The sequence below is a fragment of the Ornithorhynchus anatinus genome, chromosome 3 (assembly GCF_004115215.2).
Source record: "Ornithorhynchus anatinus isolate Pmale09 chromosome 3, mOrnAna1.pri.v4, whole genome shotgun sequence".
Taxonomy (NCBI): Eukaryota; Metazoa; Chordata; class Mammalia; order Monotremata; family Ornithorhynchidae; genus Ornithorhynchus; species Ornithorhynchus anatinus.
Window position 1 is genome coordinate 95,755,779 of NC_041730.1, and position 23,208 is coordinate 95,778,986.

The following is a 23,208-nucleotide window of genomic DNA, read 5'->3' on the forward strand; positions in this document are numbered from 1 at the left end:
AAACACGCATCTCTTTGCCCCCTCCTACCTCACCTTGCGTCTTTTCAGGCTAAGGCCCCCCTTTCCCTCATCTCCCACTCCCTTCTACATTGCCCTGACTTGCTCTGTTTGCTCTCCCTCTCCCTCACCACCAGCCCCACAGCACTCCTGTATGTATCTGTAATTTTATTTATTAGTATTGATGTCTGTCTCCCCTGGCTAGGGTGTGAGCTTGTTGTGAGCAGGGAATGTCATTGTTTATTGTTTTGTTATGCTCTCCCGAGTGCTTAGTACAGTGATGTGCACACAGTAAGCACTTAGTAAATACAATTTAATGAATGAATGGTTAGGAATGTCATTCTATGCTGAATGAATCTGGTTGAAAAGTAGATCGTTGGGAAAGTAGAATCTACTCATTTTTATGCAGGAGTTGTTGGTAGGCCTCTATTTGAGAGGGCAGGAGTGTAGGCCAAGAAAATTTGATTGCAGGCTTTAGCAACTCAAGCTAAACACACTGCCCAAACCATCAGACTCCCTGAATTGTCCATTTGTTAACTTGCATTCTTCATTTGGGATTCCTGATAACATTCCTAACAAGTCAAAGAGAAATAAGCATGTTAAGGATTAATTTGAAGACGTACAGAATGAATACGATTGCTCTTTTCTTATGGAAAAATGAAGGGACTATCATTCCGAAACAGATGGCTTGTTATCACTCCGGCCTGTAGTACAAATAAGTACCCGAATTTCCCAATTGTTTTGAATCTTGGAATAATCTCACATTTTAGCTTGGTCACCCCACGGAAAGAAGGCACTCGGGGTCTTATATTAACAATTACTCTTGCAAAGCTTTCAGTTAAAGAGGAGTTTGCTGTTGTTTGCATTCCATTATTTTTCCAATCCGAGGCCCCTCCTCAGATTGCTGCAGAGGGTCAGCAGAAGTACATATACCACTTTTATTACTGTTCCTTTCTTGGGTCTGGGTTGGGTGGAACTGCAGACAGACAGGAATCTGACCCCTGACCACTTTGCTCAGATAGCGTGAACAAGAAGTTGGGCCAATAGCATTTATACTGGCCTTCTGATAGTCTGACAAAAAAAAACCCCAAAAAAACACCAGCCATTGCAAACCCAGCCAGTAGTGCTGAATCCAAACCTAAAACCATTTCTCTGGTAGGGGCTTGTCATAGTTATTTATACCCTGAGACCGCCTAACTGGATTATTGCAACATCCTCCATCTCGATCCAGCCTTGAAGGCCACCCAAAGCGGCACAAACAATTTCATCCCCTCTCCTGAATGAAACTATGCCTGGTTCAGGGTCCTTTTGGCTGAACCCTGGGAAGGAGTGGAGGAAGTTTTGGTGGGGTCACAGATTTGAGAGCTATACGCCGCAGGCTGTTGGCATGGAACAAACCAGTGTTTTCTGTCTCCTTAGCCTTTTCGAGGATTCCCTGGCAGACTGGTGCAATCTTAGGTTCTGACCATTAGGCGGAATCCTTCAAGATGATCTGATAAATGAGTGGTTGGTATCAGCTCCCAGTTGATTGTTTTCATAGTTTAAATTACAACGTCACCCCATCATATCACCAGACAGTGGCTTCAGGAAGGAGAGGGGCAGGATTTTCCTTTGAAATGGACCCATGTGATGGGCAGGGAGATGGAGTCTGCCTGGGGATGTGTGTGAATTGAGGAGGCAGGGAGAAGACTTGGAGAGTGGGCTCTTTCCCAGCTTCTCAGGGGAGATCCTGCCCTCCTGGGGCATTTCCCTCCAGTATCCCCCGCCCCGTGGGTCAGCCACCCCTCTAGGGGAAAGAGAGGGCTCCCTGCAGGGGCAGAGAGGAGATGGAATATCTGGCATAGCTTTGGGGGGGGGGACCGTCTAATAGGGATATGTGCAGGGGATGGGGGGCTGCCAGCTTGGCATCCCTTGGCACATAGCACAAGATGCCAAGGGAACTTTGGTGAACAATGTGGGGGATTAATTTTGCCATTTTCAGTGGGAAAAGGCCAAGCACCACTGAGTTCCAATGCTTTTGAAAGATTCTGAGGTTGCTTACCCTCTCTCCACCAGAATTTCACTGGTCCCACCAATACCCAAGGAAGCATTTTCTGGAACTGTTGATGCAAAACCTGCTCCCGCCACCCCCCACCCCAGACACACACACACACAGAGTCACACTCCCAGGATAGAGGTCTCTGATTTGGAATGAATCCTGATGTCATTCTGGGCCCGACCCACAGATATCAGGGAGCTTCTGATATATCTCACTGACACCTGAGGCTAGGGCCCTATCAGACAGCTGCTTAGTTTTGGCCTCTACGTGACTCTATAGAGGGGTGGCTTGTGGCCTACATTCCTGATTGATGAGTCAAAACGGCAACCTGTTTTACTTCCAGAGCCTTTTTTTGTTAGATGTAGCCAAACTGGATGTTTAAATACACCAGAGGCTCTTTATAAAGCTACTTAAGACATCCATTCTACTTCACAAATTCTGCAGGAAAAAGTAATATGGAGAATAATAATTCATTCAGTTGTATTTATTGAGAGTTTACTGTGTGCAAACCACTGTACTAAGCACTTGGGAGAGTATCATACAAAAACAGACACATTCCTTGCCCACAACAAGCTCAGTGATATTAATAGCAATAATAATAATAATATTTGTTAAGCACCTACAACATAGTAAGCGTTTAACAATTACTGCTAAAAAAAGAAAAAAAACTTGGTGGAACTGGGATTAGAACTCAGGTGCTCTGACTTGGAGGCCCATGCTCTTTCTACTAGACCAAGTTGTCTTTCTTTATGCACCCTTGGTTTGGAGTTTTTACTCAAGTGATGGGTTCAGGTTGCTAAATTTGGGTTTAAGGAGTTGTTTGAATGTTTGAGGACTGTTAAGGAAGAAGCTACTGGCAGTGTATGTAGCAGGTATCTGGACAGGATCCACATCAATCAGTGTGGCATTTATTGAGTGCTTACTGTGTGCAGAGCGTTATACTAAGCGATGGGAGACTACAATACAACAGAATTGGTAGACAGGATCTCTACCCACAAGGAGCTTACAATCTCAGGAGAAGACAGACATTGAAAGAGATTAGAAATGGGGGAAATAATAGAGTATAAGAATATTTACATAAGTAGTGTGGGGCTTGGGTAAATATGAAAGTGCTTAAGGGGCATAGAGCCAAGTTAATTTAGGTGAGAGGAAAGGGGAAGGAATTAGTTTGGACATAGATGTTGACGAGGATAATGTACACTGAAAAAATTAGCTATCGTGGGGTGTTCAAGATACACCCCTTATATTTTCTTACTTCTTGGTAACCAAAAGGGATTGAGAGTACTTTTTAGTGATTTTATTGCTTTCACTTGGGAGTCTGAGGCTGTTTGAATCCTAGCCACCTTGGCTCCTGGTCTGAAAACAGAGGAGAGATAACTCTGCTTTTGCCAAATGGAAGAGGACAAAACCAGAATAATCATATGTTGCAATATGCTTCAAAAATTGCCACTGTAATCTAATCTTCTTCCTGTTCGACTAGGTCAAACACAGACCACTTCCTGGGATGACTCCAAGGCATGACTATTTTCAGGGCACCCAGCAGAGGCACGCAATTGTATTTTTCATTAGAAAGCTCTTAGACAAGGCAAACATTGAAACCTATCTAAAAGATGAAGATCTTGGTAGGTAAGTACATGACTTAGAATACTTATTGCAAAATGGCATTGGCTAAATACCATTCAGCAGTGCAGTGGTGAGCAAAATGGCTAACTGCATGTGGGAAACATCTATAGCATGGGCAAAACTCATTGAGATCCTAGTGAGACTTAGAATGCTGGTTCCAGTTTGAGTCCATTGGCATACTGGGGAGATTGTAATAGTTTAGAGTTGCTGCAGAGGAGTGTAATAGGGAGAGTCGAGGGGGCAAAAGGGAATGCATATAGCCAGAAAACTTAAAATAAGAATAAAGAAAAAATAATAAATAGTGTGTTTCATTGGTTTTTTTCCTAAAGATAAGGGTGGAGTAAAGATCCGGAGAGAGTCTACAAGTATTTCAAAGATCATGTGATTATTAGGGTTTGTGTTGGGGGGAAAGGGGTGGAGGGGGGCGGTCACCAGCAATGGGAACAAGTTCACAATGATCACCAGAAAAGGGCCCAGAAAAAGTCACTTAAGCTACCATGATGGAAGTTGAAGTTAATTTTTAAGTCAGAGTCTGGGACAATAAACACAATATCTTAACCTTAGGAAGCTGGGAAACCTGCCAATTTGGAGACTGGGCTAGACCACTCATTTGAACTTTGTGGAAGATGCAGATTGTGGCTAAAACAATCAGAAAACATCCCCCTGCAGCCTACCAGCCCTCAATGATACAGTTGAGTAATCGATGTGGGAGTGGCAAAAGCACAGGCTTGGGAGTCAGAGGACGCGGGTTTTCATCCTGGATCTGCCACTTTGTTGTGTGATCTTGAGCAAGCCACTTCACTTCTCTGTGCTTCAGTTACCTCATCTGTAAAATGGGGATTAAGCCTGTGAGCCCCATGGGGGACAACCTGATTACCTTGTACCAATCCCAGAGCTTAGAACAGTGCTTGACAGATAGTAAGCACGTAACAAATACCATAATTATTATTATTTGCGGAAGGAAAAAGTACTAATAGTATATATCATATATAATGTAGTAGTGCATGAGTATATATATTTATGTATATGGATATATAGTGTGCATAAATCCATATATATTTATCCCTTAACTATATGTCTATCTATAATTCTATCTTTATGTCTAGTTACATATTTATCCATAATATATATATACAGAGAGAAATAGAGAGGAGTTTAAATGTTTCTTTTATGTCTCGGTCTTTTAAGGGTGAAGTTCCCCAGTAGATATCCTAGTGTCTCATGGCCTAGGGCAAAAAGCATGGGCCTGGGAGTCAGAGACCTGGGTTTTAATTCCGGTATTGCCACCTGCCTGCTGTGTGACCTTGGGCAAGTCACTTAACTTCTCTTTCCTCAGTTACCTCATCTGCAAAATGAGAATAAAACTCCTGTTCTCCTTCCCTCAGACTGTGAACCTCATGTGGGATAGTGACTGTGTCCACTCTGCTTGTCTTGTAGCATATTACAGTGCTTGGTACATTGCGAGAACCTAAAAAATACCACAGTGATTATTATTGTCTCCCCGGGTTAGACTGTGAGCCCATCACTGGGCAGGGATTGTCTCTATCTATTGCCAAATTGTACATTCCAAACGCTTAGTACAGTGCTCTGCACATAGTAAGTGCTCAATAAATACGAATGAATGAATGAATGAATGTATTAGTAGTACTTGTGGATGAGGTTTTTGTTGACAAAGCCCAGATCCTCAAGAGAACAAGCCAGCTGCCCCAAGAACTTAGGGAGATTGTATGCTCGTTGGAAGCATGGAACATGTTTGCCAACTTTCCTGTACTCTCCCAAGTTCTATGTACAGTGCTCGGCACATAGCAAGTGCTCAATAAATAGCATTTATGAAATTTGTTGATTAGGTCTTTGCCTCCATTTGGGTGCATTGGAACAATGCTAAGGATGTCTTGTTCTTTGATGGCAGCACCAGGGCCTGGGGGTAATGGCTGGGGTGGAGTGCTCTCACTACTTCAGTTGGGCTTGAGGACTCATGGTTCGAAAACATATTCAAACACTGTCCTCAGTGTCTGTGGTCGGTATCCTCAGCTGAGGCAATCAATCAATCAATCAATCGTATTTATTGAGTGCTTACAGCCAGGTATTCCTGAGCCTGGCGATACGCCTGCTTCTCTGAAGAGCCAGAGTTCTCCATCTGTCCCCTGACCTGGAAACCATACAGTTGATTAGAGTTCTATGGCCCTCAAAAATCCAGAAAACCTCATCATCCTAGAATGCATGGCGTAATGGATAAAGCATGGGCCTGAGGCTCAGAAGGTCATGTGTTGTAATCCCCACTCTGCCACATGTCTGTTTTGTGACTTTGGGTAAGTCACTTCACTTCTCCGTACCTCAGTTGCCTCATCTGTAAAATGAGATGTGAGACTGTGAGCCCCACTTGGGACAGAGACTGTGTCCAACCTGATTTGTTTGTATTCATTCATTCATTCATTCAATAGTATTTATTGAGCGCTTACTATGTGCAGAGCACTGTACTAAGCGCTTGGGATGAACAAGTCGGCAACAGATAGAGACAGTCCCTGCCGTTTGACGGGCTTACAGTCTAATCGGGGGAGACGGACAGACAAGAACAATGGCACTAAACAGCGTCAAGGGGAAGAACATCTCGTAAAAACAATGGCAACTAAATAGAATCAAGGCGATGTACAATTCATTAACAAAATAAATAGGGTAACGAAAATATATACAGTTGAGCGGACGGGTACAGTGCTGTGGGGATGGGAAGGGAGAGGTGGAGGAGCAGAGGGAAAAGGGGAAAATGAGGCTTTAGCTGCGGAGAGGTAAAGGGGGGATGGCAGAGGGAGTAGAGGGGGAAGAGGAGCTCAGTCTGGGAAGGCCTCTTGGAGGAGGTGATTTTTAAGTAAGGTTTTGAAGAGGGAAAGAGAATCAGTTTGGCGGAGGTGAGGAGGGAGGGCGTTCCAGGACCGTGGGAGGACGTGACCCAGGGGTCGACGGCGGGATAGGCGAGACCGAGGGACGGCGAGGAGGTGGGCGGCAGAGGAGCGGAGCGTGCGGGGTGGGCGGTAGAAAGAGAGAAGGGAGGAGAGGTAGGAAGGGGCAAGGTGATGGAGAGCCTTGAAGCCTAGAGTGAGGAGTTTTTGTTTGGAGCGGAGGTCGATAGGCAACCACTGGAGTTGTTTAAGAAGGGGAGTGACATGCCCAGATCGTTTCTGCAGGAAGATGAGCCGGGCAGCGGAGTGAAGAATAGACCGGAGCGGGGCGAGAGAGGAGGAAGGGAGGTCAGAGAGAAGGCTGACACAGTAGTCTAGCCGGGATATAACGAGAGCCCGTAATAGTAAGGTAGCCGTTTGGGTGGAGAGGAAAGGGCGGATCTTGGCGATATTGTAGAGGTGAAACCGGCAGGTCTCGGTAACGGATAGGATGTGTGGGGTGAACGAGAGGGACGAGTCAAGGATGACACCGAGATTGCGGGCCTGCGGGACGGGAAGGATGGTCGTGCCATCCACGGTGATGGAGAAGTCTGGGAGCGGACCGGGCTTGGGAGGGAAGATGAGGAGCTCAGTCTTGCTCATGTTGAGTTTTAGGTGGCGGGCAGACATCCAGGTGGAGACGTCCCGGAGGCAGGAGGAGATGCGAGCCTGAAGGGAGGGGGAGAGGACAGGGGCGGAGATGTAGATCTGCGTGTCATCTGCGTAGAGATGGTAGTCAAAGCCGTGAGAGTGGATGAGTTCACCGAGGGAGTGAGTGTAAATGGAGAACAGAAGAGGGCCAAGAACTGACCCTTGAGGAACTCCAACAGTTAAAGGATGGGAGGGGGAGGAGGCTCCAGCGTAGGAGACCGAGAATGATCGGCCAGAGAGGTAAGAGGAGAACCAGGAGAGGACAGAGTCCGTGAAGCCAAGGTGAGATAAGGTACGGAGGAGGAGGGGATGGTCGACAGTGTCAAAGGCAGCAGAGAGGTCAAGGAGGATCAGAATGGAGTAGGAGCCATTGGATTTGGCAAGAAGGAGGTCATGGGTGACCTTAGAGAGAGCAGTCTCAGTAGAGTGGAGGGGACGGAAGCCAGATTGGAGGGGGTCTAGGAGAGAATGGGAGTTAAGGAATTCTAGGCATCGATTGTAGACGACTCGTTCTAAGATTTTGGAAAGGAAGGGTAGTAGGGAGATAGGACAATAACTGGAGGGGGAAGTGGGGTCAAGAGCGGGTTTTTTTAGGATGGGGGAGACGTGGGCGTGTTTGAAGGCAGAGGGGAAGGAGCCCTTGGAGATTGAGTGGTTAAAAATAGAAGTTAAGGAAGGGAGGAGGGCAGGGGCGATGGTTTTAAGAAGGTGAGAGGGAATGGGGTCCGAGGCGCAGGTGGAGGGGGTGGCACTTGCGAGGAGGGAGGAGATCTCCTCTGAGGATACTGCAGGGAAGGATGGGAAAGTAGGGGAGGGGGGGGGGGGGGGGGAGGGGAGAGGCGGAGGGGTGACTTTGGGGAGCTCAGACCTGATCGTGTTGATTTTTGTGAGGAAATAGGTGGCCAGATCATTAGGGGTGAGAGATGGGGGAGGGGGAGGAACAGGGGGCCTAAGGAGAGAGTTAAAGGTCCGGAACAATCGGCGGGGGTGACGGGCATGGGTGTCGATGAGGGAGGAGAAGAAGCTTTGCCTGGCGGAGGAGAGGGCAGAGTTAAGGCAGGAAAGGATAAATTTGAAGTGTGTGAGGTCGGCTTGGTGCTTGGACTTTCGCCAGCGGCGCTCAGCAGCTCGAGCATAGGAGCGTAGGAGGCGGACGGAGGAGGTGATCCAGGGCTGTGGGTTAGTGGGTTAGTTAGTTAGTGGTTGTATCCACGCCACTGCTTAGTACAGTGCCTGGCACATAGTAAGCTCTTAAGAAAAACCATAATAATTATTATTAATGCTCGACAACCACCTTTTGGAATTGATCTCTGCTCATAGACTATGGGACTCAGAATTGGCTGGAGCTTTTTCCCGGGCACAGTGGGAGGTCAAACTATCAGGAATGTGCTCACGGATAGGGTGAATCTAGGCCTCATAACTGGGCTGGGCTAGGCTTTCTCCAAAGTCACCCCACACAAAGAGCATGGGCTTGGGAGTCACAGGACGTGGATTTTCATGGATCCGCCACTTGTTTGTTGTGTGACCTTGAGCAAGCCACTTCACTTCTCTGTGCCTCAGTTACCTCATCTGTAAAATGGGGATTAAGCCTGTGAGCCCCACATGGGACAACCTGATTACCTTGTACCAATCCCAGCACTTAGAACAGTGCGTGGCACACAGTTCCTACTGGTAAGGAGTGCTGTTCTGGGGCTGGGGGAGCCTCTATGTCTCTGTAGATTCCTCAGAGTCGGGGACCTCACTTGGCCTGAGCCATGTAGCCTGGCCACAGTCTTCTTTATCCTCCTGCTTTCTGTTCACTGCTTCTCCTCTTTCCCCCTCATATTTGCTTTTCCTCCTCCCTCTTCCTCCCCCCTACTCTGCCTTTCTCCTTTTCTTCTATCCTCCATCTTCCTTGGCTTTATTCCCTTGATCCTCAGGAGCTGTCTTGTTCTAAATTCACTTAATGCTGTCTAACAGAACCAACAGGCAAGCGATATAGTTGTTCTGGCTTATCTACTCAAAGAGTTGCTCTATTAAATCAGAATTGACATAATTTCCCGCAGCATGCTGCGGCCACCAATGCTCAGTTACTATCTTCCACTACCAGTCTGTCTTTATGTTGTCTGTCAGTGTTAAGAAAAGTAGTTGGCAGAAGAGAAGCTGGGTGACTTTTTGTTTTTTGGGAGAGGTCTGTATCTCACCTAGTATTGGTATAAAGTTAGATGGGGAAAGGGTTTTTCATGAATTCCAGCTGTGCTGTGGTTCAGTTGTTTATTATTTTATTTCTTCTTTTACTCCATTTGTTTCATTTTTCAACATTAGATTTAGACTGATCTGATCTGAATGGATGATAATGTTTAGGACCATGAATTCTCCCTTTGTTAAAATTCAGTCTGTATTTTTTTCTCCAGTTTCTTAGCACCTGCCACTCTTCCTGATTTTTCCACAATAAAGTGGCTTTTTTAACTTTTTTGCCACTAATAACCTTGAAAAATAATCCCCAAATGTTAAAGCATTATCTACCTGCCAACTCCCCAGCTCTGCATTCTATTATCCGGAGAAAAGGACTCAATTTGGGTCATTTGGGCCTGGCATTTCCTTAACTCTTATTCTCTTCAGTCATTCCGATCTTTCTCTCCCCTTCTCGTTTTCCTTCCAATAATAATATCCAAATGGAACAAACCTCATTGTTTCATCTTAGGTCTAATAATAACAAAGGACACAAATAGCATCCACAATGGATGTTGATTTAGCTGCTTGGCCACATGGCAGAACAATTCCTTTTTGAAGCCTTTGCCCCAGATGCTTGGCTCCACTTTACCTTCTTTATGTATGCTTTTTTTTTCCTCAGGAATCAAATATGCATCACTGTATCTACACCATGGTTTCCAACAAAGGAGACATAATTATTTACCTTCAATTTCCATAAGAAAAGGAAAAAGAGAGAAGAAGCAGTGTTTGTCTAACATCTTTCCCAGGAATGTCTAGCCCTTCCTGGACTTTTTTCATCTGGGACTGCAGGGAGGAAATGCAACAGATGATTCATGAGCAGGGAAGGAAACCATTGTAGGGACCAGGAGAATGACTGAAACACCGTTAATGGGGATTGGGTAATGGACTTGTAATCAGGGACCATGACACATGAACTCCTTCTCAGGCTCCTATTCAGTGTCTTTTTCAAGCTCCTCTTCTTCATCCTCCTTGTGGGTGTCCCTCAAGATTAATTTCTGGGTCCACTTCTAGTCTCCCTTCTATACCCACTCCCTTGGAGAATTCTTTCATTCCCACAGCTTCAATTATTCAACTACACAAATGATTCCTAAATCTATCTCTCCAGCCTAGACCTCTCTCCTCTGCAGCCCTGTGTTTCCTCCTGCATTTCCTCCTTATATTCATTCATTCAATCCATTCAGTCATATCGTGGCTCAGTGGAAAGAGCACGGGCTTGGGAGTCAGAGATCGCAAGTTCTAATCCCAGCTCTGCTGTGTCAGCTGTGTGACCTTGGGCAAGTCACTTAACTTCTCTGTGCGTCAGTTACCTCATCTGTAAAAATGGGGATTAAGACTGTGAGCCTCACGTGGGACAATCTGATTACCCTGTAACTACCCCAGCACTTAGAACAGTGCTCTGCATATAGTAAGCACTTAACAAGTACCAATATTATGAGAAGCAGCATGGTTCAGTGGAAAGAACCCGAGCTTGGGAGTCAGAGGTCATGGATTCAAATCCCGGCTCCACAACTTGTCAGCTGTGTGACTTTGGGCAAGTCACTTAACTTCTCTGTGCCTCAGTGACCCCATCTGTAAAATGGGGATGAAAACTGTGAGCCCCACGTGGGACAACCTGATCACCTTGTATCCTCCCCAGTGCTTAGAATAGTGCTTTGCACATAGTAAGCGCTTAACAAATGCCATCATCATCATATTTATTGAGCACTTACTGTTTTCAGAGCACTGTACTAAGTGTTTGGGAGAGTACAGTACAACAATAAACAGGCACATTCCATGCCCACACCAATCCTGCCTTCAGGTTATCTCTACTTGGATGTCCTGCCAACTCCTCAAACTTACATCTTCAAAAGAGAATTTCTTCTTATCCAATCTCTGTCCTCCCCCAGACTTTCCCATAACTGTAGACAACACCTTTATCCTCCCTGGCATTATCCTTGCCTCATCTCTCTCATTAAACCTGTATATTCAGCCTGTCACCAAATCCTACTGGTTCTACCTTCATGAAATGCCAAGAATCTGCCCCTTCCTCCCCAACCAAACTGCTATCATACTGATCCAAGCACTTATCATATCCTACCTTAAATACTGCATCAGCTTGAGAGATGACTTACTGAGTGCTTACTGTGTCCAGAGTTCTGTACTAAGCACGTGGGAGAGTAAAATTAATATTGCACTCAATAAATACTATTGACTCACTGACTTACCAACTGACATGAGAAGCAGCATGGCTTAGTGGGTAAAGCCTGGGAGTCAGAAGGTTGTGGGTTCTAACTCCAGTTCTGCCACGTCTGCTATGGGACCTTGGGCAAGTCACTTCAGTTTGCTGTGCCTCAGTTACCTCATCTGTGAAAAGGAGATTGAGACTGTGAGCCCCACATGGGACAGGGACTGTGTACAACTCTATTTGCTTGAATCTACCCCTGAGCTTAATACAGTGCCTGGCACATAGTAAGTATTTTATTATTATTATCATCATCATCATTATTATTAGTATTATTACCTTGTCAGCCTGTCCTCCCTGTGGCTTGGAACTCCCTCCCCTTTCATATGTTACAGACCACCACTCTCCCCACCTTCAAGTCCCTATTAAAATCACATGTTCACCAACAAGCCTTTGACAAAGTCCTCATTTCTTCTACTTCTTCTCCTTTCAGTGTCGCCTTTGGACTTCGATCTGTGTATCTTTTAAACACTTGGTTTTCCCCTCATTCTCAGGCCCATAGCACTTATGTATGTATTTCTAATTAATTTTAACATCTGCCTCTCCCTCTAGACCCTAAGCTTTTTGTAGGTAGGGGAACTGTCTACCCAGTCTGTTGTACTGTACATTCCCAACCTCTTAATAGTGCTTTGTGCACGTAAGGATTCAATAAATGCCACTGATTAATTAACTGATCAATCTCCTCGCTGACCTCCCTGCCTCCTGTTGCTCCCCTCTCCAGTCCCTATTTCACTCATCTGCTCAGATGATTTTCTAAAAAAGTTCAGTCCACATCTCCCTACTTCTCAAAAACTTTCATGGCTTGTCCATCCATCTCTGCATCAAACAGAAAGTCCTCTCCAATGGCCTTAAGACACTCAATCAGCTTTCTCCCTTTGTATCTTACCACACTAATCTCTTACTACAACCCATCCCAATCATTTCTCTCCACTAACTCCAACTTCCTCACTGAACCTTGATCTCATTTTTCTTGCCCCTTATCCACTTTCTCCCTCAGGCCTGAAACTGCCTCCTGTTCATATACGACTGATCACCACTCTCCCCACTTTCAAAGCAATCCTAAAAACACATCTCCAAGAAGCTTCCTAGAATAAATCCTCATTTTCCCACCCCTTTTACCATCCCTCCACATCACCTGTAGACTTGCGGATGTAGCCCTTAAGCACTTTGATACTCACCCAACCCTGAGCCCTATAACACTTATGTACCTATATGTATATTTTTTTCATTTCTCCTATCTGTAACATTTAAATGCCTGTCTTCTCCACTAGATTGTAAGCTCCTCATGGTCAGGAATCCCACGTACCAACTCTATTTCATTGTACTTTGCCAAGCATAATGTACAATGCTCTGCACACAGTAAATACTCAATAAATGCCATTGATTAACTGATGAACACTTTTTGCTCCTTTGATTGAGAAATGAAGGACGAGGTGGAACAATTTGGGAACAGTGGCAAAAGTCAGTAGGAGTTCAGGGTGATCAATTGAGTAGGCAGGACTGAACGTAACTTATTGGGGTATTGTAGGTGAATGAAAACTGAGCAGGGAGGGAGAACTGGTTTTCCTCAACAAATGGCTGGTGAGGACAGAGCCAACTATGTTTTGATGTGATCAGCTCTTCAGGCAGCTGCTTCTACTCTTTTTTTCCAACTGCCCCTCCCCCCCACCCCAACATTATTTACAGGTCAATCCCACAATCCTGGAGGTGGAATGAACCTCAAGGTGCCACCTGGAGCAGCGCCCTGCCTAAACCATCCAGCACAGATGGTTGCCTGAATGTCTTTACTTTTCTTTCTTGGTTTTCTTGAAGGTCAATTCTGTGCGTGACTCCACCAGATGAGTGAGAGATCTCGCCAAGAGCCCCCGATTGAGCAGGGGGAGCTGTGGGTAAGGGTGTTTCTGTTTTCATGACAAACATTTCAGGTCCTACCCCTGGGGAAATTTTCCTCATATGGCATGTGAATATAGAAGAAAATTAGTTGGAATGTGTTTGGAAGAGACCTCACTTGCTTTTTAAACTAATTTTCCTCCAGGGAAAATAAAAATGTGGCAATACGGGTAATGTTTTGGTGCCTTCACTCATTTTTCAAGAATCTTTCCAAGACCTCTTGGCTCTCGAATCCAGAACTGACTTCAGTACCTGGCCCCTGGGATCAGAGCTCAGCATGAAAGAAAGCCGGACATCATCCAAGTCGAGCAGTGAATGGATGAAGTGGGAGCGTTCCACTTTCAAAACGAAATGACCGCCCATCTTGTGCCAAACCTGACGGAAATTAGTCGACGGACTGATCTGACTCCAGAAGATCGTGGGGAACCACATTCTGAGCCCGCGGGTTCTGGTGAGTATTCGGCTAAGTGCCTGCTGAGAAGTTATGGGCAGCCACATCCGGTTTCTCCACTTGGTTCCAGGAAGTCCTGTCCCTGAAGCCTTGGATTCTGAGAATCCTTTTGGAAGGCTGGAAACCCTTATTGGCAGGTGCTGCAGTCTTCATTGGGCTGGTTTCAGTCTACAGAGAGCATGGGCACTTTAAGAAGGAGTGTTTCCAAGAAAACCACATCTCAAAAAAAAAAAAAAGGTCAGTGCAGTTAAAATTGATCCTGTGGGTTAAAAGAACCAAACCAAAACAGAAAACCTGAAAGCCAAAAAACATATTTCTACCAACCCCATTCCTGTCCCATTTACAAGAGGGGTCTCTCTCTCTCTCTTTCCCTCTGGAAGCAGAACATTGCAATCTCTGCCCTTTGTTGATTAGACTTGCAATTCCCAGCTCTCTCAGTCATGGTCTGTCAAGTTTTCCATTATACATCATGTCTTTCCAGAACACAAATGTCTGGTGTGTTTCTAATCACACTCAGCTTAGCTGATGGCAGGCAATTCTGTGGCAAACAGCACACCGACTCCCATGCCCAGGCTCAGCTCACATGTTGGAAATGATCTTCTGAGGACGTGTTTCCCTGGACACTTCCTTCTGCCCCGGAGCGAGGTCTGGGCTGGGAATCGAACCCTAAATCCCTTGCCAGACTGGGTGTTGGGATTCCATGAGAGGGAAGAGCAGCCCCTTTCTGACCTGTGACCTGGAACAACTTTCGATGGTCTTTATTCCAATTTGGGAGAGAACTTAACATCAGGACGGCTGACCATATGTGATTAAGCTTCAGGAGAGGAGCATGGAACTACCATAGGAGACCACTAGATGGAAGAATTGTCTAACGGTAACTGGCCCCCAGGCTCCAGCATCGATGAAAAATTGGTTATTAATAACAAAAATCCCCCCTCAGGGTCACACCTAGACAGTTTCCAGTCTTCTACCAGTCTCGACTATGGGCGGGAGAGTCAAGCAGAGGCCTACCCATTCCATTTCTAGCTTGGGCAGTGGCTAGTGAGTGGAAGACAATCCGCTTCTAGACTGAGAGTGCGTTGTGGACAGGGATTGTCTCTATCTGTTGCCAAATTGTACCCTTAGTACAGTGCTCTACATACAGTAAGCACTCAGTACATACGATTGAATGAATGAACTTCAAGTAGAAATCACTTACCTCATCCAGGCTCCAAATGGCCACCTGGGAGCAAGGAGGACATCACTCCTGGGCTTCAGAAATAGTATTTTTGTTTCTGGTTTATTCAATCATACATTCTCTAAGAAGTAGGGACTGAAGACTTTATTGAACCGTGAAGCCTCTGTATGGGAACAGGACTGCAGTAACTCCAGAATGGGGTGTATCTGGATGAGGAAGCAGGGGTGTCCAAAGAAAAAGGGGTCTACAAGAAAGCATGGCCTTATGGAAAGAGCATGAGCGTGGGAGTCAGAGGACCCGGTTTTTTGCCTGCTGTGTGACCTTGGGCAAACTTCTGAACTTCTCGGGGTCCAGTTTCCTCATCTGTAAAATAGGGGTTAAATACCTGTTCTCCCTCCCATTTAGACTGTGAGCCCCATGTGGGATGTGGACTGTGTCCAATCTGGTTATCTTCTAACTACCCCAGCATTTAGTACTGTGCTTAACAGATAACACAGTTATATTATTTTTAGAAGGGCACTGAAGGGGGAGGTTTTAAAAATAATCTTTAGAATGTAAAGCAAAAGGCAAGTCATTCTCAGAAAGGAGTCACGTTGTATCCTCCCAAGCACTTAGTACAGTGCTTTGCACACAGTAAGTGCTCAATAAATACGATTGAATGACCAGATGAATGAATGAGTTAAAGAGTAGAAGCCTGAAGGATTTTCTCAGGCAAGAGGCAGGTGGAATTAGCCATCTCCCCTGGGGAGGTGGTTGGTGATGGAGGGAGATGAGAAGGATAAAGATGTCGGAGGGAAGATGCAGATGAAATCCAGGGTGAGGCAATGGGTGAGCCCCCGTTGCTGCAATATACTGCAGAAAGGCAGCTCATACTGATGCCAAATAGCCTGGTTGGTGGCAGCAACAGGCCACATTTTTCCTTTTCCTCCCCTCCCCCCAGAGTTCCCAGCCAGTGCGGGCATGAGCCGTTGTAGCTCAGGAGTGCGAGCTAACAGCTTAGCCTGCCGAGGATGATGTATTTCTCGAATCTCGCTCAGTCTCCTCCTTCGTGCCCAGCATGGCTCCTCAGTCAATTAAGCAATCGCCGTGTTCGGAACAGCTTAGCCCTTCAATAACACAACTGTTCCGCAGAGGACATCGTGAATTAACTAAAGAAGTATTCCTCTATAGCAGAGTAACTAATAGCCCGCCATTATAGATTTTCTGGCCATAAAACCCAGGCAGGTATTAGATTTTAAAGAATTACAGGCAGAAGACAAGCACTTGCTTAATTTTCAAAGCCAAGCCTGTTCTCTAAATGAACATGTATCTTACAGAGATCAAGAGGTTGAAAAGAGTTAAGGGTTGCAGAAAAAAAGTCTTTGCAGTCTTAAAAGCAGTTTCTCAGAGTTATGTTCAGGGCTGAGAAAAAACAAGTCTTGTGAATCCCAGCTGAGATCATATGTTTTTCAGTGTCAAGAAGTGTAAGTCCTAAGAGTTAAGAAATATAATATTTGCATATTATTTTTCTTGAGAAAACAGCAAGGGGTGTGAGAATGTTTTATTTCAAATTATATGGTTATTCTCCCAACACTGACCCCCGGCTTCACCCCTTCTTGCCTCAAAAATCCAGCAGTATTTCTGGGAAAAAACCAACAACTTCAGGGCATAGCAGCGGTGAAGTAGAATTATGACCATATCCCGTTACCAGTTCCTGGCAGGATCTAAGAACCAAGTTGCTAGACCCATAACCAGGTGTTTATTTGTGATGTTATCCCCTAGTCTTTGATAAATAAATTCTGGTAACAAAGAATATTTTTCAGATATATCTAATGTTTGAGAGGATTGCTGATATATATGAAAACTTACCACATTTTTTTACCAAGCCATACTTCCCTAACAGAAAGATACAGCAACTAAATATCCTATCTTGTCAGGAAGTTATTTTTGTCTCTGGACAAGGGGTAGCCAGGCCTGCAAAGCTTCTAATCGTTGTCTGGAGGGGTGTGTGTTTCAAATATTTCCTGTTAGAGCCATGTTGCCTGTAATTGACCTGTAAAAATGTGCTTCATATAGACCTCTAGGGCTGGGACTTCAATCATCTGTTGAGAAGGCAGAAGGGGTGTACCTGCATGGTGCTTTGCCCCAATTCCAGAAATTTCAGGGGACCCAGAGGTTAATGGGGCATTGTAGCAGATTGCTCTGGTTCAGATGGCACACAATCCCTTTCCAAGAGTCATCTTTGTAGTAATAGAGGTAGTATTGATTGAGCGCCCTTTGGATGCACTGTACTGAGCAGTTGGGGAGTATCAAATAAAGAAGTCACCCACTCCTTTCCCACATAGAACTTACACTCTAATGGGGGAAGACAAGCATAACGGAAGCAGCATGGCTGGAGAAGCAGCATATCGTAGTGGGTAGAGCACAGGCCTGGGAGTCAGAAGGCCCGTTGATTAGACTGTAAACCCGACAAAGGGCAGGGAATGTCTCTGTTACCGATTTGTACATTCCAAGCGCTTAGTACAGTGCTCTGCACATAGTAAGCGCTCAATAAATACTATTGAATGAATGAATGAAGGCCATGGATTCTAATCCTGGCTCTGCCTCTGGTCTGCTCTGTGGCCTTGGGCAAGCCGCCTCTTGGCCCCTCAGTTACCTCATCTGTAAAATGGGGATGAAGACTGTGAACCCTATGAGGAAGGGACTGTGTCCAACCTGACTTGCTTGTACCCCCCCCAGCGCTTAGTGCAGTGTCTGGCAAATAGTAAGCGCTTAACCAATACCATAATTAACAGGAAGGAGAATCGCTGTGACTCAGAGGCGAGGTTGTAGATGCAGAAACATGTGGAAGCCTTTTCCTGTGTCTGGAATATTGAAAAATGTAATGGAGCAAAACTTTCAGGGCCCAAGGGCTCAGAGAGGATGTTTATATGGGGCAAGGAAGAGAGATGCTGGCACCACTCATTTCTTCTCAGTGTTTCCTTGCTGATGGTCACATGTTTGCATTCACATTATTAAATCAATCTATGTTTATCTTACAACTTAGATTGAAAGTTCCTGGAGGACTCGAAGTAGGATTGAGAGCACCAGGAGTGTTCTTCTCAAATTAGGCAATCATTTGTTCACTGATGATGATGATTGATTCCTACTTAGACTGTGAGCCCCGTTCAGAACAGGGACCGTGTCTGACCTAATCAACTTGTGTTCACCCCAGAGCTTAGAATAGTGTTTGACACATAGTAACCGCTTAACAAATGCCATTAAAAAAAAAAAGACTGGGAAGTCATTGTCAGGAATCAAACAGTTTGGTTATTCCTTTCGTTTCCACAAGCTCAACCTCTTCCAGAATAGTTGTATGTCAAGTCATCTTACTCTCAGGCAGTAGTTCATTAATTCATTGGATTGTATTCACTGAGTGCTTACTGTGCAGAGCACTGTACTAAGCTCTTGGGACAGTTCAATATAAGCAAACACATTTTCTGCCCCCAACGAGATTCTACTCACTGACACTCAGAATCCAGAATCTGGAGCCTCTCCATCATCTTCAAAGTGTCTGTAGAATAAGGGGTTTTTCTTAATTTCTGATTTTCATCTAGACACTTGGTTTGGGGGGGCTGGCATTCCACACCCATTTCCCCCCTAAGAATATCTTCTCTGAACTGATTCATTTCCCATTCCATTCCTCCAATGACCTTCACATCCACACTGTTGCTTTTCAATCTCTTTGAGTTACAGGCTGCCTGTATATTTTACATAAGGAATGAAAACCTTGCCCCCTTTTAGTCCTTGCTCTGCCACCAGAAAATTGGTCATTCCCCTACCCTTTCTCACCCGGAACGTTTATCGCCTGAGGCTCAACAAAGCAAGAGGTTGCCCGTTTTCTGTCCAAATTCATGACTGGGAATCACAGAATACAAATGACAGCAGGGTTTTCATTTGAACAACTGCATTGGCTTTGGGGTTCAGAGCTGCCAACTGTCATAGGAAATTATTTAATAATGTTGATATTTGTTAAGCGCTTACTATGTGCAGAGCACTGTTCTAAGTGCTGGGGTAGACAATGGGTTGTCCCACCTGGGGCTCACAGTCTTAATTCCCATTTTACAGATGAGGTAACTGAGGCGCAGAGAAGTTAAATGACTTGCCCACAGTCACACAGCTGACAAGTGGCAGAGCTGGGATTCGAATCCATGACCTCTGACTCCAAAGCCCGTGCTCTTTCCACCGAGCCATGCTGTTTACTTACTCTATTTGTACATACTTTTATGTCTGCTCATTCCTAGAGTGCAACCTCCTTATGGGCAAGGAATGTGCTGCATCTTGGTTTTGTACTTTCCAAGCATGCAGTCCAGTGTATTGCGTCCTGTGGGCCTTCAATACATGCTCCTGTTACTAGTAGTAAGAGTGGTAATAGTATTTACATCTGCAGAGGTCTTTACAAAGCACTGGGAAAGATTAAACACAGTTTCTGTCCCTCAGGAGGCTCACAACCTAATACTACTATAGGCAAATGAATAAATACATTATGGGCTCACAAATTACTTTAAAGTTCCAAATGAGCATAAGAGCAGTGGTTAAATAAGGACTAGCCAATCCTGGGGCTCTGGGAGTGTGAAGGTCTAGGGGAAGTGTCTCTAGTTCTGCTGCCAGGTCGGGGTTTCCTTGCCCAGCCTCTCCCCACAAATAATAATAAGGTTGGTATTTGTTAAGTGTTTACTATGTGCTGAGCACTGTTCTAAGCTCTGGGGTAGACAGAGGGGAATCAGGTTGTCCCACATGGGGCTCACAGTCTTAATCCCCATTTTGCAAATGAGGTAACTGAGGAACCAAGCAGTTAAGTGACTTGCCCAAAGTCACACAGCTGACAAGTGGCCGATCTGGGATTTGAACCCATGACCTCTGACTCCAAAGCCCATGCTCTTTCCACTGAGCCACGCTGATGCACACCCCACGTCCTCCTCCAGCCTCATTTCCATCTCTCAACTATGACTAGGTGGGAAAGAGCAGGGCTGGGAGTCAAGACCCAGAATTAATACATTCAATTGCATTTATTGAGCACTTTCTGTGCAAAGCAGTATATTAAGCACTTGGAAGAGTACAAGCACTTGGGAGAGAAGCAAATGGTGTAGTGGATAGAGCACAGTCTTGGGAGTCAGAAGGTCATGAGTTCTAATCCCGGCTCTGCCACTTGTGTGCTGTGGGACCTTGGGCAAGTCACTTCACTTCTCTGGGCCTCAGTTCCCTCATGTGTAAAATGGGGATTGAGACTTTGAGTCCCACATGGAACAGGGGCTGTGCCCAACCCGCTTTGCTTGTATCCACCCCAGCACTTAGTACGGCACCTGGCCCTTAGTAAGTCCTTAAGAAGTGCTATAATTATTTAATTATTGTTACCATTATTACAATATAACAACAAACAAACATAAGCCTGCCCACAGTGAACTCACAGTCTAGAGGGGGAGACAGACATTAATTTAAATAAATAAATTACAGATATATACATAATGGGAGGGAGGATAATGAAGGAGCAAGTAAGAGCGGTACAGAAGGGAGTGGGAGGAGAGGAGGGCTTAGGCAGGGAAGGCTTCTTGGAGGAGATGTGCCTTCAATAAGGACTGTATATATACAGAAAGATTGTATTCTCTTTTTGTTTCCATCCCTTCACTTGGTAGAGTGGCCATACCTCATCAATCGAATCTACCTTCAATTTTCATAGATTGCATATGAGTTTGAAATGTTTGAAATGTTCTCCTGTCACGAGCCCTCCTGCTGTCCGTCATTCCTCTCTTTGCCTTTCGGCACTTGCAAACTCGACACGTGGTTCTCCTCGGGTTCCACTAGCCCCCGGGAGTCCCTCCCTCTCACTCAGATGTGTCCTAGGATCACCTGCCTTGTTCTGCTTCTCTGAGATGGAATAATCAACTGCTTGGAAGAGAGCGGAGCTGTGGCAGTGGTTTCTGGCTGACCCTAGGCCTCAGTGAACACGATAGTGGGAGTGAAAGGTCAATCATTCAATCAATCAAGGGTATTTATTGAGCACTTACTGTGTGCAGAGCACTGTACTAAGTGTTTGGGAGAATACAATACAACCGAGTTGGTAGATGCGATCCCTGTCCACAAGAAGCTTAGAATCTAGAGGGTCGAGGCTAGTGGGGCCTTGTAAGGCTGGTGCAAGACCTGCTTATACTCCAACGCCAACTGTGTCAGTTGGAATAATTTTCCAGCTGGAAGCCCTTTCTAGACAGAACCAGGGAGAAAAATGGGAAAGTGCCAGACTCAAACCTGGGTGTTGACAATTCTGGAACCCCCCTAAATCATCCAGACTGGGAAAGACAGTGGTGGATTGTCATTTGGTTTAGGGTATGACCATGGAGGGAATTAGAGGCATGACTTCAGTGAGAAAGAGGGAGGAAATGTTTTGCCTTTTGGAACCAGTCATAACGGAGCAGCTGGTATCTTCATTTTCCCAATGCACACTGCCTTAGGGAGGATTCGCTGTTCTCGTATAAGACAGGGTGGTTTTTTATGCTCTGTTTCATTTTCATCCTAAACAGATTGCAAGTGAAATCGCAACACCTCTTTCCCGCTCTGGTCAACCCTCCTCCCTGCCACATCTGGAAGGAGCCGAGCCAGGGGACCCCGGCAGAAGACCCTTTTACCCTCGGCTGTGGTGGCAAATCCATTAGAACCCTCCCACCCCAGGAAAGGATTGGAAGAGGCTACTGAATGCCGGCAGCAGGGATGATGCCAGCCTTTTGTGTTTTGGATGGCGATCATGCTAAAGGGCAACAAACCCCTCTCCTGTTGGTCCTCTGTGGGCATCCCTCCCTCACAAACGCTCACTTGTTCCCGGTCCCAGGCATCCCCGGCTTCCGACGCCATGACCTCAGGATTCCTGCAGCTGCGGGGTGAATGGGAGCATTTTCTCACTGAGCTGAGCTTCTGAGTAGCCTTGGGTGGCACAGAATCCTGGCATTCATGCATGCTGTCAAGTTGTCAAGACATCTGATTCAAAGCTTTCTGAAAAAGCGGCTCCTTGTCTAACCCATCGCTTGGAGGAAGCCAAGCCCCACGAGGGACAGAGGAGCGGCAGGGGGAGGTGCAGAGAGCACGGCAGCCAGCCCAGAAGATTGCTGTAGAGACATAAATGTTTTCCTTTGCCTTCTCTTTATGATTCCGCACTGCCTGCGGGGAAGAGTTTCCGGGAGTCAATGTCAAAGACCTCTTGGTGGCAGATGCCGGGTCCGATGTGGTCATTGAGTGGCCAACTGCTTCGAAGTTAGCTTTGCAGAAGTAATACTATACTACTACTACTAACTGTGATATTTGTTAAGCACTTACTATGTGCCAGGCACTGTCGTAAGCACTGGGGTGGATAGAAGCAAGTCAGGTTGGACACAGTCCCTGTCCCACATGAGGCTCACAGTTTCAGTCCCCATTTTACAGATGAGATAACTGAGGCCCAGAGAAGTAAAGTGACTTGCCCAAGGTCACACAACAGACAAGTGGCAGAGCCGGGATTACAACCCATACCTTCTGACTCCCGAGCCCTTGCTCTATCCACTACGCCATGCTGCTTCTCAAGTATATTGCCATACTGTGTTTAACTTGATCGTACTGTATCTATCCCAGTGCTTATTACAGTGCTTGGCACATAGTAAGTGCTTATCAAAAATCACAATTATTTTATTATTAAACTGTAGATTGTAAGCTACAGTGCCCTCTAGACTGTAAACTCGTATGGGCAGGGAATGTGTCTACCAACTCTGTTATATTGTACTCTCCCAAGCACTTGGTACAATGGTCTGCACACAGTAAGAGCTCAATAAATATGATTGATTAATACGATGGATTGATATTGTTAAGTATGGCCAATAGTAACTTGTAGTATAAGTTCCCCACAAGGAGAGTTGAGAAGCAGCCTGGCTTATTGGAAAGAGCACGGGCTTGGGAGTCAGAAGGTCGTGGGTTCTAATCTTGGTTCCTCCACTTGTCAGCTCTGTGACTTTGGGCAAGTCACTTAGATTCTCTGTG

General features: G+C 45.6%; 1 long non-coding RNA gene across 1 annotated transcript; it reads left to right on the plus strand.

Moving 5' to 3' along the window:
- The first annotated feature begins 3,570 nt into the window (after window positions 1–3,570).
- LOC120638289 lies at window positions 3,571–22,542 on the plus strand. The gene is made up of 3 exons (XR_005659872.1): window positions 3,571–3,661; window positions 13,771–14,018; window positions 21,729–22,542. It is a non-coding gene; the product is annotated as an uncharacterized LOC120638289 (long non-coding RNA).
- The last annotated feature ends 666 nt before the right edge of the window (window positions 22,543–23,208 follow it).